This window comes from Suncus etruscus, chromosome 1 (genome assembly GCF_024139225.1).
Source record: "Suncus etruscus isolate mSunEtr1 chromosome 1, mSunEtr1.pri.cur, whole genome shotgun sequence".
In the NCBI taxonomy this organism is placed as follows: Eukaryota; Metazoa; Chordata; class Mammalia; order Eulipotyphla; family Soricidae; genus Suncus; species Suncus etruscus.
Window position 1 is genome coordinate 164,827,123 of NC_064848.1, and position 12,450 is coordinate 164,839,572.

Genomic DNA, 12,450 nt, shown 5'->3' on the forward strand with positions numbered 1-12,450 from the left:
GAGGTTCCAACCCTACTCTCCAAGGCCCATCAGAAATGATCCCTGTGGATAGGTTGACATGACCCTAAAGCAAAAAAAACAAAAACAAAAAACTAATGAAAGTCAACTCAACAAAAGTATTTGCAGTATTGGGGAAGCAGCCCGAGGAGGGGCAAGCCAGACTCATTCCCCCACTTTCCAGTTGTGACAGATCAAATGAAGCACTGGACTGCAGGTTCTGATTAAATTCCAGAAGAAAGGGCAGCTAATGTCCCAGGAATGTGTTTCAGGCCATGGGTTTCATCACCTGAACTTGATAAGAGCTATGAAAGAAAGAAGCAGAAAGTTCATCTCCAGAAGGAATTCCCTGTGCCTCTGGGTGGAGAGGTGGACTTCTTGGGGGCTCCCATGAACTACCCTGGAGCTGCTCCACGCACAGCATAGGTAGACAAGGGAAGGCCAGAGATGATGAATACCTGAAAGGAACAAAGGAAAAGAGAACTGGGTAAGGCAGGGATCTTCAAACCATAGCCTCTGTTCATGCCTGGACAGGTTCCAATTGCAGGCTGGCTGAGCCACAGGGAATCCTGCATCTCTCATTCACATCTGAGAGAGCCTGGGCCTCAAGATCTTTACTTCTCTGGGCCCAATGTCTTCAATAGTGCATTAAACAATGGCTTGGAGCAGGGCTGTTGCCAAAATTTAAGATCATAATGCCAAAATACCTACTTATCTCCCTTTCAAGTGTCTGCTAAGGACAGTTGGCCCATGAATAAAAATCATCGGAAGGGGCCTAAAAGAAAGTTAAGAGGACTGAGTGTAGGCTCTGCATGAGGAAGACCTGGTTTCAATGTTTGGGACCACAGGTTCCCTGAGCACTGCCAGGAATTACCCCAGCATTGAGTTAAGAACTACCTGCATACGATGGGTGTGAAAATGTTTTACAGTCTTTTTTTTTTTTTTTGGTTTTTCGGGCCACACCCGTTTGATGCTCAGGGGTTACTCCTGGCTAAGCACTCAGAAATTGCCCCTGGCTTGGGGGGACCCGCGGTCCTTCCTTGGTTGGCGCTTGCAAGGCAGACACCTTACCTCTAGCGCCACCTCGCTGGCCCCGTTTTACAGTCTTTATACAACTTTAACTCCCACAAAACTTAACTAAGTAATGAGGGCCGGAGCGGTGGCACAAACCGTAAGGCGTCTTAGCACACGCCAACCTAGGACAGACCTCGTTCAATCCTCCAGCGTCCCATATGGCCCCCAAAGCCAGGAGCATTTCTGAGTGCATAGACAGGAGTAACCCCTGAACGTCACCAGTGTGGCCCAAAAACCAAAACACACACAAACACACACACACACACACACACACACACACACACACACACACACACACAACTTGACTAGTAATAGCCTGCTATTAATTAGGAGTCTTGCTGACAATACAAACAGCCTATTAACTCTTATTCTCTATGTTCTGCCAATGGTATGTTCTAATCTTATAGCAAAGTTAGAAAAATAAAATGATAGGGCTGGAGTGCGTGCCAGCCTAGGACGGACTGCAGTTTGATCTCCCTAGTGTCCCATATGATCCCCCAAGCCAGGAGCAATTTCTGAGCGCATAGCCAGGAGTGGTGCCTGAGCGTCACTGGGTGTGGTCCCCAAACCAAAATAAATAAACTCTTAGATAATAAGATCAATATATTAAAAAAAGAGAAAAATAAAACATTACTTAGTAAACTATAAAAGAAAATGCCAATATTTTTGGCCCATAAGTTTTATATCATCTGCTTTATAAGAAAACAATGCCAGTAGTGACATGTAGCCCAGATCCATTTGCTCAAGGGCCAACTATAGAGGTAGGAACTGATTACCGGGAGGCAGCAAGACATGTCCTAGAGGTAGATGGTTTAGGGAGAGACCAGTGTGTGTGTGTGTGTGTGTGAGAGAGAGAGAGAGAGAGAGAGAGAGAGAGAGAGAGAGAGAGAGAGAGAGAGAGAGAGAGAGAGAGAGAGAGAGAGAGAGAATGGGTTTTGCAAGCAGCAGACTTGAACTTGAGCTCCGACATGACATGACCCCAGCAAGGCTGCTGAAGCAACTCCCAAGAACACCGGGTATGCCCTCCCCACCAAAAAACACCCTCAAAGAACAAAAAAAGAGAAAGGTTTTGAGAAGGAGTGAGCATTTTAGTAGAGAATCCTAAGGAGTGAAGGGTTTACTGCATAAGACTAGGGAATATCTTGAACAAAACTGTGACTGAAGCTGAAAGCCCTGGGCCCATGCTACTGGAGTGGAGGAGAATTGGGGGTGGGGGCAGCTTTGGGAAGCCTTGGGAAAGAGGCCAGAGCAGGTCACAACTGGCAGCCAAGCTCACATGGGTTACTGTGAGGCTTCAGGAAGGCCAGGAGGACCTACAGTGCAGTTTGTATTGGCAGGAGGGTCACATCAGGATAAATGAATCACAATAGCAGCAGGAGAATGAGACACAGAATAACACAAATTCAAACCTCACAAGGGGCTTTGTTCCAAATCTCTCTGCCACCTGAAAGGTTTCTTACTTTAAAAAGGTGCCAGCACTTGAGAGAAAAGAAAGGAGGCTGGTTTAAGGGCATCCAGGAACTCTATAATCACACTGTGAAGTAGCCCCTCAGGCCCCAGAAGGAGACTGGTGATGAAGGATCAAGATCAAAGCTCAGAATCAAGTCACAAGTCCTCAGCCTTGTCCTCCTAGCCTGAGTTTTTACTTTACAGGGAACTGCTTTTTGTCCTTGGGATGCAAAGAAACATAGGACCATAAGCATAGCAGGGGACACAAAGCAAGCCCCAGGGTACCATGCAGACTGTATTCACAAAAGTACACAAACAGGGTTAGAGACCAGAGAAAGAGCAGCCTTACTCTGGAGGAGGAAAGGGGTATGCAGACCCTAGAGCCTCCGCCTGCCTCTCTCAGAACAGGCTTCAATTCATCTCTGGCAAGGAAGCTGTTTGTTTAGGGGAGATGTCTTGGGGGGGGGGGGAAGCGCTTAGGGCTTTACTAATAAATCCTGGCTTCATGCTCAGGGTTCACTCCTGGTAGTGTTCAGGGGACCACATGAGGTGCCAAAATGAAACTGGGATCTGATGCATGCAAAGCATGTGCTTAACCCCTGTTCCATCTCTCTGGTCCATAGGGTGATTTTATTTTTTTGATACATTTTTTTTTGTTTTTGTTTTTGGGCCACACTTGGAGGTGCTCAGGGATTACTCCTGGCTATCTGCTCAGAAATAGCTCCTGGCAGACACGGGGAACCATATGGGACACCGGGATTCGAACCAACCACCTTAGGGCCTGGGTTGGCTGCTTGCAAGGCAAACACCTCTGTGCTATCTCTCCGGCCCCATGATTTTATTTTTTATAGGATTTTTATTTTCCATTAAAGAAAACTTTTTTCCATTAAAAAGGTTGGAGAAAATAAGAAAAAAACTATGCATTGCTTTTCTGCTCTGTTCCTGTTTGAATGTTCTCTCTTTATCCCTCTTGTTCCAAAAAGCAAATTGTATCTGAACCCTCTTTTGTGATAGATCCACAAAGTACCTGCCACTTGGCAATGACTTTTCCTCAGGAATTTCTATCCTAGGCACTTTTCCTGCTGCTAAAAACACTTTTTTTTTTTTTTTTTTTTGGTTTTTGGGTCACACCCAGCAATGCTCAGGGGTTTCTCCTGGCTCTATGCTCAGAAATAGCTCCTGGCAGGCTCAGGGGACCATATGGAATGCTGGGATTTGAACCATCGTCCTTCTGTGTGCAAGGCAAATGCCTTACCTCCATGCTATCTCTCCGGCCCCCTACAAACATATTTATGATGATGCTCATCCTTTCAAAAGCTTTATGACACTTGAGGCTGTTTAGTGTCCGGGCAGAAAATCAGGTTGCTGAGCTGGGCTTGTTTGAGCCCATCCTGACACTCTGCTCTGTAGTTTTGAACATATGAATCTCCCTAGGCTTCAGTTTTGCCACAGTAAAATGAAACCATCACAGCCACCTTGCATAGCTTTTAAGGATGAAAACTCTCACAGGCAAAGAGAAGAAACAAATAAGAATCCTAGGAATGAAACAGGAGTGTGACGCTACCCTAAATGGTATATTTCAGAGGTGGGCACCCAAATCTAAGCAATGACCTACAGAGCCTAATTCAATCACAGGCACATGCAATGGTGGTCCCTTCTGACCAGGCTGATTAGGCTTTGGTGCTGGACTATGCTGGGCCCCAATCACCAGTCTTTTAACCTCTCTGAGCCTCACTTGTCAGCAAGAATCCAGGGCTCCCCACATGCCATCAAGTGATAGAAAGTGCCCAACACAAAAGGAACTCAACACTACCCACCACCACCACTTCCCCTAGAACCTTCTGGTTTTCCAGAAGGTGATGAGACAGACTTGAAGGCAGATGCAGGCACCTGGGTGTGCTGCAACCCCATCTCAAGCCTCTGTGCTCCACTTGACCTCCTCAATGTGCAACCACAGAGACACATTCCTGCTGCTTCTTTCAACCAGGATGGGCTGTCAGACCATGCAAGGGGGTGGAAGAAGGAACAGATTCATTGCTGGGAAGTCCCTTTGGAGAAGGTCAGCCTCAGTTCCTTTCACAACAGGGAAGCTCCAAAAACATAGGACACCAGAGCTGCCACCAGGCTGTCTCCTTCCCTCTCAGGGCCTCACTTTACAGGACTAATTGGTGACATTCATGCAAGTAGTTTGTCAAAGTTTCCTCTTGATATTACATATCAGGACATAGCACCTATGTCAGATATTGGCCTGAGATTGGTGTGGAGAGCAAAAACTCCACTTGCATTTTAAAAGGAGATTGGGGACAGGAAATTCAGGGCCGGAAATTCCTGTGGAGGCTGGGGATGCTGTAAACTCTCAAAGTGCAGGAAGCTGTTCTGTGCTGCCTCAGCCAGACTGTAGTGAAGTGAGCCCTGACCTCTCAGCATGAGGCCAATGGGGAACCACATTTCCTGCCAAAGTTCCAACACTGCCCATGGAAGCTGCTCTCTGCTTTGTCTTTTAACAGGGCAGCCTATGGGGGGTTAGCTTAGAGCAGGGGTCTCAAACTCAATTTACCTGGGGGCCGCAGGAGACAAAGTCGGGGTGAGGCAGGGCCACATAAGGGATTTTGCTTACCGAATATTCGCAATAAAAAAACGCATTCGTAAGAAAAAAATCGCAAAAAAATTGCATTAAACATTTGCATACCCCGAACAGAACTGGTCGGGGTATGCGAATATTTACTGCGATTTTTTTCTTACGAATGCGATTTTTATTGCGATTATTCGGTAAGCGAATAACCGTGAATACTGCGATATTTGAAGGCCGGCTGTGGGCCACAAAATGTTGTACGGAGGGCTGAAAATGGCCCACGAGCCGCGAGTTTGAGACCCCTGGCTTAGAGGAAGACAGAGACAAGTGTAGCTACAAATGTATAAATGTACTCTGGAGGGTTGAGAGGCACCAAAGAAAAACCTGAAATAAGTCCACAGAGCAATGCACTGAGGAGGGCCTCTGGTTGGTTGGTTATGGGGGACTTCACAAATAGTGTTCAGAGCCACTCTTTGAGGCAGACAACTGGGCTAGTGGCTCAATGGAAAAGCTCAAGGTTGCAGTGATCCGCAGGTCCAATGGTGTTAAGGCACTTGCAGAGCTATACCCAGTGGTCCTCAGGAGGCCCTGTGGTGCCATGGATGGAACTGGGGTCCCATGTTTGCAAAGTATGTGGCCCAGACCTCTGTGCTATCTCCCTAGCCCCAAGGACTCTATTTTTTAATTCAATCCCAGTCCAACCTTCACTATATGATCCTGGTTAAACTGCCTTACCTCTCTGGGACTTTGAATCCCTCTGCTGCAAAGTAGGGTTATTCATAATAGCACTACTACCTCTATTTCAGAAGAAACAGAGTAAAGCATTACTTTAAGTAAAGACTCGCTGAAAACAGGTAACACAAAAAATAAGTACTCTAGGAACTCTCTTCCCTCTGCTCTGCTTACCTGTTTTCCCTAAGAAACCATCATAAAAATTCCCCATATAGGGAAACCTCAGCTCTGTACAAAGTCTAGCCAGATAGTGAAAGTGAATTTCAAGAGGAGTTATACAAAAATGTGCTGTTTAGGTTTTCAGCTTTAAGGAATCTCTGGGCAACTGTTTTTCTTTTTTCTTTTTTTCCTATTTTTTAAATAAGTGGTTCAAGGGACCAGAGTGATAGTATGGTGGGTCTTGCATATGACTGACCCAGATTCAAACCCCTTTGAACTCTTTTTTTTTTTTTTTTTTTTTTTTTTTGGTTTTTGGGCCACACCCGGTGACGCTCAGGGGTTACTCCTGGCTATGCGCTCAGAAGTCGCTCCTGGCTTGGGGGACCATATGGGACGCCGGGGGATCGAACCGCGGTCCGTCCTAGGTTAGCGCAGGCAAGGCAGGCACCTTACCTCCAGCGCCACCGCCCGGCCCCCCCTTTGAACTCTTATGGTCTACTGAGCACAGCTGGGTGAGACCCAAGGTGGGGGGGATAACAAGTGACTCAAATTAAAATATTAAGACCAAATCCTTTATTTTCCTTTTTTTCTTTCTGTGGTTGAGAGTCATCTCTCTCTCTTATCTCTTCTCTCTTCTCTCTCTCTCTCTCTCTCTCTCTCTCTCTCTCTCTCTCTCTCTCTCTCTCTCTCCTCTTTCTTTAGGTTTTTGGGCCACATCCGGTGGCACTCAGGAGTTTCTCCTGACTCTGCGCTCATTAATAGCTCCTGGTGGGCTTGGGGGACCATATGGGATGCCAGGAACCTAATGGGGGTCCACCCCAGGTCAGACACATGCAAGGCAAATGCCTTGCCATTGTGCTACCCTTCTGGCCCTTGAGACCAAATCCTTACTTCTCTCCACGTTTCCAGAAGAATGAGTTCTGTCCTTTAGGTTGAGGTGACCACTTAATTGCATCCTTGCTTCCTTAAAAGAAAAACGATACTTTCCCCATGGAGTTAGCCATATAAAACTCATCTCATAACCCTTTCCTGGGTCTGAAGCTGCTGTCTCTGAAAGTGCCATCTTATTGTGCTTTGTATAGGTTAGTGCTAGAGAAATCTTGAGTGGCTTATGTACAAAACTTTTTATATTATTTTGAAACTTTTCTTCTCTAGAGTTGGGGCACAGTGACCACCCCATCAGGGCTAGCAATGTGATCTTTGAAAACTTCTTTACCTATCCCATTCTATTTTTTAGTGAGATTCTATAAGATCTTTTCATTGTGCATCACCACCAAGTTTATTGGCTTGAATTGTCCTCTCCTTTTGGTGAATGGGAGAAAGAGAAACCATTAATGCAACTGTTTTGATACTGAAAATTGACATGTCTTTTTGAAATAAAGAACCAGTCCCTCTAAAAAGAATTCTTCATATGCAGTAGCACCTCAATCTTCTTCATTCTAATCCCAAAAACAGAAACTAAGAATGGAAGCTAACCTGCTCTTGACCATGAAGGAAGCTAAATATTAAGAGACCAAAATCAAGGAATGATCTTTGGACATTTATAAAAACTCTTCCACAGACCAAAGCAGTACTATAACAGGTAGGACACTTACCTTGCATGTGGCCAATTCCTTACATAGATTCAATCCCTAGTTACTTTATATGGTCCCCAGAGCATATCAGGAGTGACCCGAGTTCAGAACCAAGAGTAACCCCTGTGTATCACTCACTGGTTGTGGTCCAAAACAAACAAGAAAAAACTCATCCATTAAGTTGTCTACTTGGGCAAGAACAAGCATTCATAAAGCTCTATGAATGTTGGTACTTAAAAACTCATGTGCTCAGGGGCCAGAGAGATAGCATGGAGGTAGGTTATTTGCCTTATACGCTGAAGATCAGTGGTTGAAATCCCAGCATCCCATATGGTCCCCCGAGCCTGCCAGGAGTGATTTCTGAGCATAGAGCCAGGAATAACCCCTGAGCACTGCTGGGCATGACCCAAAAACAAAACAAAAACGAAAACAAAAAAAAATTCATGTGCCCATGACCACAGGCTCCAGAGGCAGCCCATCACACAAAGTCAGCACTTGTTTTACATATAGGAGGCCCTGGTTCAATCCCTGGCATCATATGGTCCTCCAGGCAGGTCTAGGAGTGACCAGTTACTCCTTAATGATGTGCTCTGAGCACATCGAGTGTGTCTCCCAAACAACAAAACAAAAATAAAATTGTCTTTCTTCAAAGTATACATGAAGACTAACCTAGAATGCCTTGTTTCTCTTATTACAACACTTAAGTGGCAGCTCAGTGGCTCTGGTAGGAAGTTTCCAAAGGAGATCACTAACTCCCTTCCAGCATGAAGTTGTCTTGTGGCAGAGTGATAGTCTAGCAGGTAAGGTAGGTGTTTACCTTGCACATTGCTGAACTAGGTTTGAGTCCCAGAATTCCATATGGTCCCGACTTCAACCAGGAGAGATTTCTGAGTGCAGAGCAAGGAGTAAGTCATGAGCACCTCTGAATGTGATTCCCCCAAAAAAAATCAGAAGAGGAAAAAAAAGAAGAAATTGAGTATTTTCCTTTCCTAGAATCTGGGATCCCTGTGACTTATTTTCCAATGAAATGAGGCAGCAGGTATTACTTAGCCCTAGTCTTTAGGTCACAGGATGGGAAAGATGTGATGCCAGCAAGGAGCAAAGAACATCTCCTTAGAGGAGGCAATGCCTCAGCTCAGTCTTGATGAAGCAAACAGCATACCACAGGGAAATAAGGTGAATCAAGAAAGACCCTTCAGGGGCCAGAGAGATAGCATGGAGGTAACACATTTGCCTTGCATGCAGAAGGACGGTGGTTCGAATCCCAGCATCCCATGTGGTCCCCCAGGCCTGCCAGAAGTGATTTTTGAGTAACTCCTGAATGCTGCTGGGTGTGACCCAAAACCAAACAAAAGGCCTTTCAGGGACCAGAGAGAGCACAGTGGTAGGACATTTGCCTTGCAAGCAATCAATCCAGGATGGACAATGGTTCTAATTCTGGCATCCCATAAGATCCCCCAAGCCAGCCAGGGGCAATTTCTGAGTGGAAAGCCAGGAGTAACCCGAGTGCTGCCAGGTGTGACCCAAAAACCAAAATAAACAAACAAAGGCTGTGCAGAGAGGAGACATAAGGACAAATTGGCATGAGAGAGATGGGTGCTAAGAGAACTAAGGATGCAGAATAAAACCTCACACAGGGCTGAAGTAAGGCCTGAGGGGTACTTATAAAAACCCACAGCAGTTCATAATGGGCACCTGCTTCTCACTATGGGTAGGCATAGAGCCCAGCTTGAGGCATGAAGCCCTCTCAGTTCCAGGAAGATAAGGCAGTGTCTCAGGCCAGAGAGATAGCATGGAGGTAAGGCGTTTACCTTTCATGCAGAAGGTCATTGGTTCGAATCCCAGAGTCCCATATGGTTCCCCCGTGCCTGCCAGGAGCGATTTCTGAGCATGGAGCCAGGAAAAACCCCTGAGCACTGCCGGGTGTGACCCAAACACACACACACACACACACACACACACACACACACACACACACACACACACACACACACACACAAAAGACAGTGTCTCTGCCCACTCACTGCTCAAACTCAAGGTACCTCTCCAGACAGTGGGGGGAAGATTCCCAGTTACCAAAGTGGGTCCTGCCTCTCAAAGCCCCTAGCAAACAGGAAGTGGAGGAATGGAGTTAGGGGTAGGAGATGCTTTGGAGCAGCCTGAGACTGAACAAAAACTTTCTAAGTGCCTGTGGGCATACCCCCTAGGGATCCCATAGCTCTCCAAACAGACTTTCAGCCATTTCCCTTGAATTGATGGAATGAAGGGTGATGGGGAACTAGACCAAAACTGGGAGTGACCAACTTTTCTCTCTTATCACAGAAGACCAAGAGAAATGTGTGCCCCATAGCTAAGACAGCAACCTTCCCTTGCCCTCCATTCTCTCTGCAGCCTTTGTCTCAATGGAAGATGTTATTTGGGGGGCGGTTTTTTGGGTTTTGGGTCAGAGCTGGTGACACTCGGGGTTACTCCTGGCTCTGTGCTCAGAAATCGCTCCTAGCAGGCTTAGGGGACCATATGGGATGCTAGGGATCGAACCTGGGTCCGTTCCAGGTTGGCCGCATGCAAGGCAAATGTCCTACCGCTGTACGATTGTCCCAACTCAAGAAGATTTTAAGGCATGCTTTAGTCTATTTTGTGAGTTACCTGAGTCTTCCGAGGATGTATATATATATACGTATATATATATAAATATATAATATATATATAAATAATATATATATAAATTAACATATTTTATATATATTCCATTTTTATTTTATTTTCTCCTGTTCATTTGTTTTGTTACAGGGATGTCTCTGCCAAAAACACAAAAGGGTAGAAGGAAAATAGAATTCCTTCTCCCCAAGATTTGGCTTTGTTACCAGAAAGGGAGCTGCAGTGTCAGACAGCCCAGCTTCCATTTCCCAAGTCAAGATCTGGGACATTCCTAGTATGAGCCAAGAGATGAGGGGTGGCTCTGGAGATCTGCCCAAAAAGTACTGACTCACCTTTCTGTCCCCATAACATAGTAGGTGTTTGGCAAAAGTCCTTCTTCATTCTCCAGCTCTCTAAAAGAGAGACTTGGGCCCAGAGAAACAGTATAGAAGTAGAAGAAGTAGAAGAGTGGCCCAGGTTGGATGCCCGATAATCTATAAGGTCCCCCCAGCACCACTGCACAAAGGCAGGAGTGACCCAAAATCCATTATCCTCCCCACAAATTAGAGAAAGGCAGTTTCACTTTGAGGCCACTCCTCCCTGCCACAGAAGCTGAAAGGCACCTGAAGGGTTCAGTGAGCAATTTGGGACAAGATTCCTTTAACTGATTCCAACTCCATTTCACTTGTTTATTATTAACTGTTGAAATTATGTGCCCTCCTGGGGTGGCTTTGTGGCCTCCCACAATGGTGCTTTTAGCCTGTCCAGGTACATTTCTTGAAGCTCTGAGCTTTCCTTGGAACTCTCTTCACCCTTCCCATTGTATGTACCTGCCCAGTTCTGTCCTGTCACTGCACAAAGGTGGTTTGTTGGATTTGCCCAGTTGCAGGCTGTGATCTCCATCCTGGAGGAAAACTAAACAGGCAAACTAACAAGTCTGATGTATGAAGCTGAGAGGAAGTTTGGATTTCAGTGCTTGCTAATCTTTGCTCTGGGGGAAATGCCTCTAGACAAACTTCCTGAAGGAAGTCTAAGGGAGGTTCCCACTCTACCTACAAATCAATCACAATCTAATCTAGAGCTCTTACTCAGATGCCCAGTCAGGGATAAAAGCATGACCAGCTCCCCCCACACCTCTCCATTACCCCACACACACACATAAACACACACACACACACACACAAATACACACATAACAAGAAGCACTCACTTAATAAACAATCTAGATGGGAAGAATAAAAATTTCTCCCTTGTTTATTCAGCTAGCTCAATGAAAAGGAAGGAGAGCAAACCATTTTATTGTATAAGTATGGAAAATCTACATGAAGATTCCAAAGACGGTCAGGCAAAATTGGGATTTCTAGTCATCCTGGTCTAGAAAAAGCAGTAGTGGTCAGGACCTTCAAAGGAAAGGAGGGTGATGTACAGGGAGATGAAGAGATTACCTGGTTGGTAAACACATATTTGTTGGACCAGGCAGAAGGCAAGAGGATTGATAGTATCAAGCTGATTTCATTCTTCCTTCCTTGATCAACTCTGATCAGGAATGGAATGGAGGTAGAATCGAGCTAGGGTTATGGAACCCACCACCTTTAGAAGCCAGCCAAGAGCAAGGGCCACGACTCCCCCAAACACTGGCCAGCCTTCTTTCACACCTCACCTGCTGGGACACAGGGAATCTCCCTCTTCTCATCCAGATACACCCTGCAGATCATGAAGGTGCCCAAACAGAGGGGATATGGAGGCTCCAGCTGTGGGCCAGGCCCACAAAACCTTATGAAGCTCATGTGAGGCCACATTAGACCATAGATCTGACTTGCAGAGACACACGAGGCCTATCTGGGTCTCATCTCGCCTCTACTCTGTCTCACAGTGTCTTGAACCTAAAATGATAGTAGTACACAGTAGAAACAATGGCTGGTGGGGAGCAAGTAAGCTTTGAAGAAGACTCCAAGGTTTTCTCAAATGGATGCATGTGCTTCCTGGCTGTCTAACAGCTGAGAATCTATAGTCATAACTTTGGCACACTTTAGCACATTAACACTGGTGCCTCACTTTGTGTTAAGTCACTTTCCAGTGTGGCCTACCATTGGTAAACACAAGCATCAACATGTTAAGTCACAACACAGAAAGCCTGAAAAACACTATCTGTTCCCAGTGGTGGGAAGGGGGCAGCATGGTTTCCTCTGGATTCTTCTGGCTGTTTCTCCCCTTCTCTTGCTATTCTTTCTCCTGTCCATTTCCTTTGCTCTTTAC

The 12,450-nt window shown here is 45.8% G+C and overlaps 1 protein-coding gene across 1 annotated transcript in view; it reads right to left on the minus strand.

The window, feature by feature from the left end:
* Positions 1 to 12,450, minus strand: part of PIGS (phosphatidylinositol glycan anchor biosynthesis class S) — a 1,033,024-nt gene that overhangs the window by 352,800 nt on the left and 667,774 nt on the right. The window lies entirely within an intron of this gene.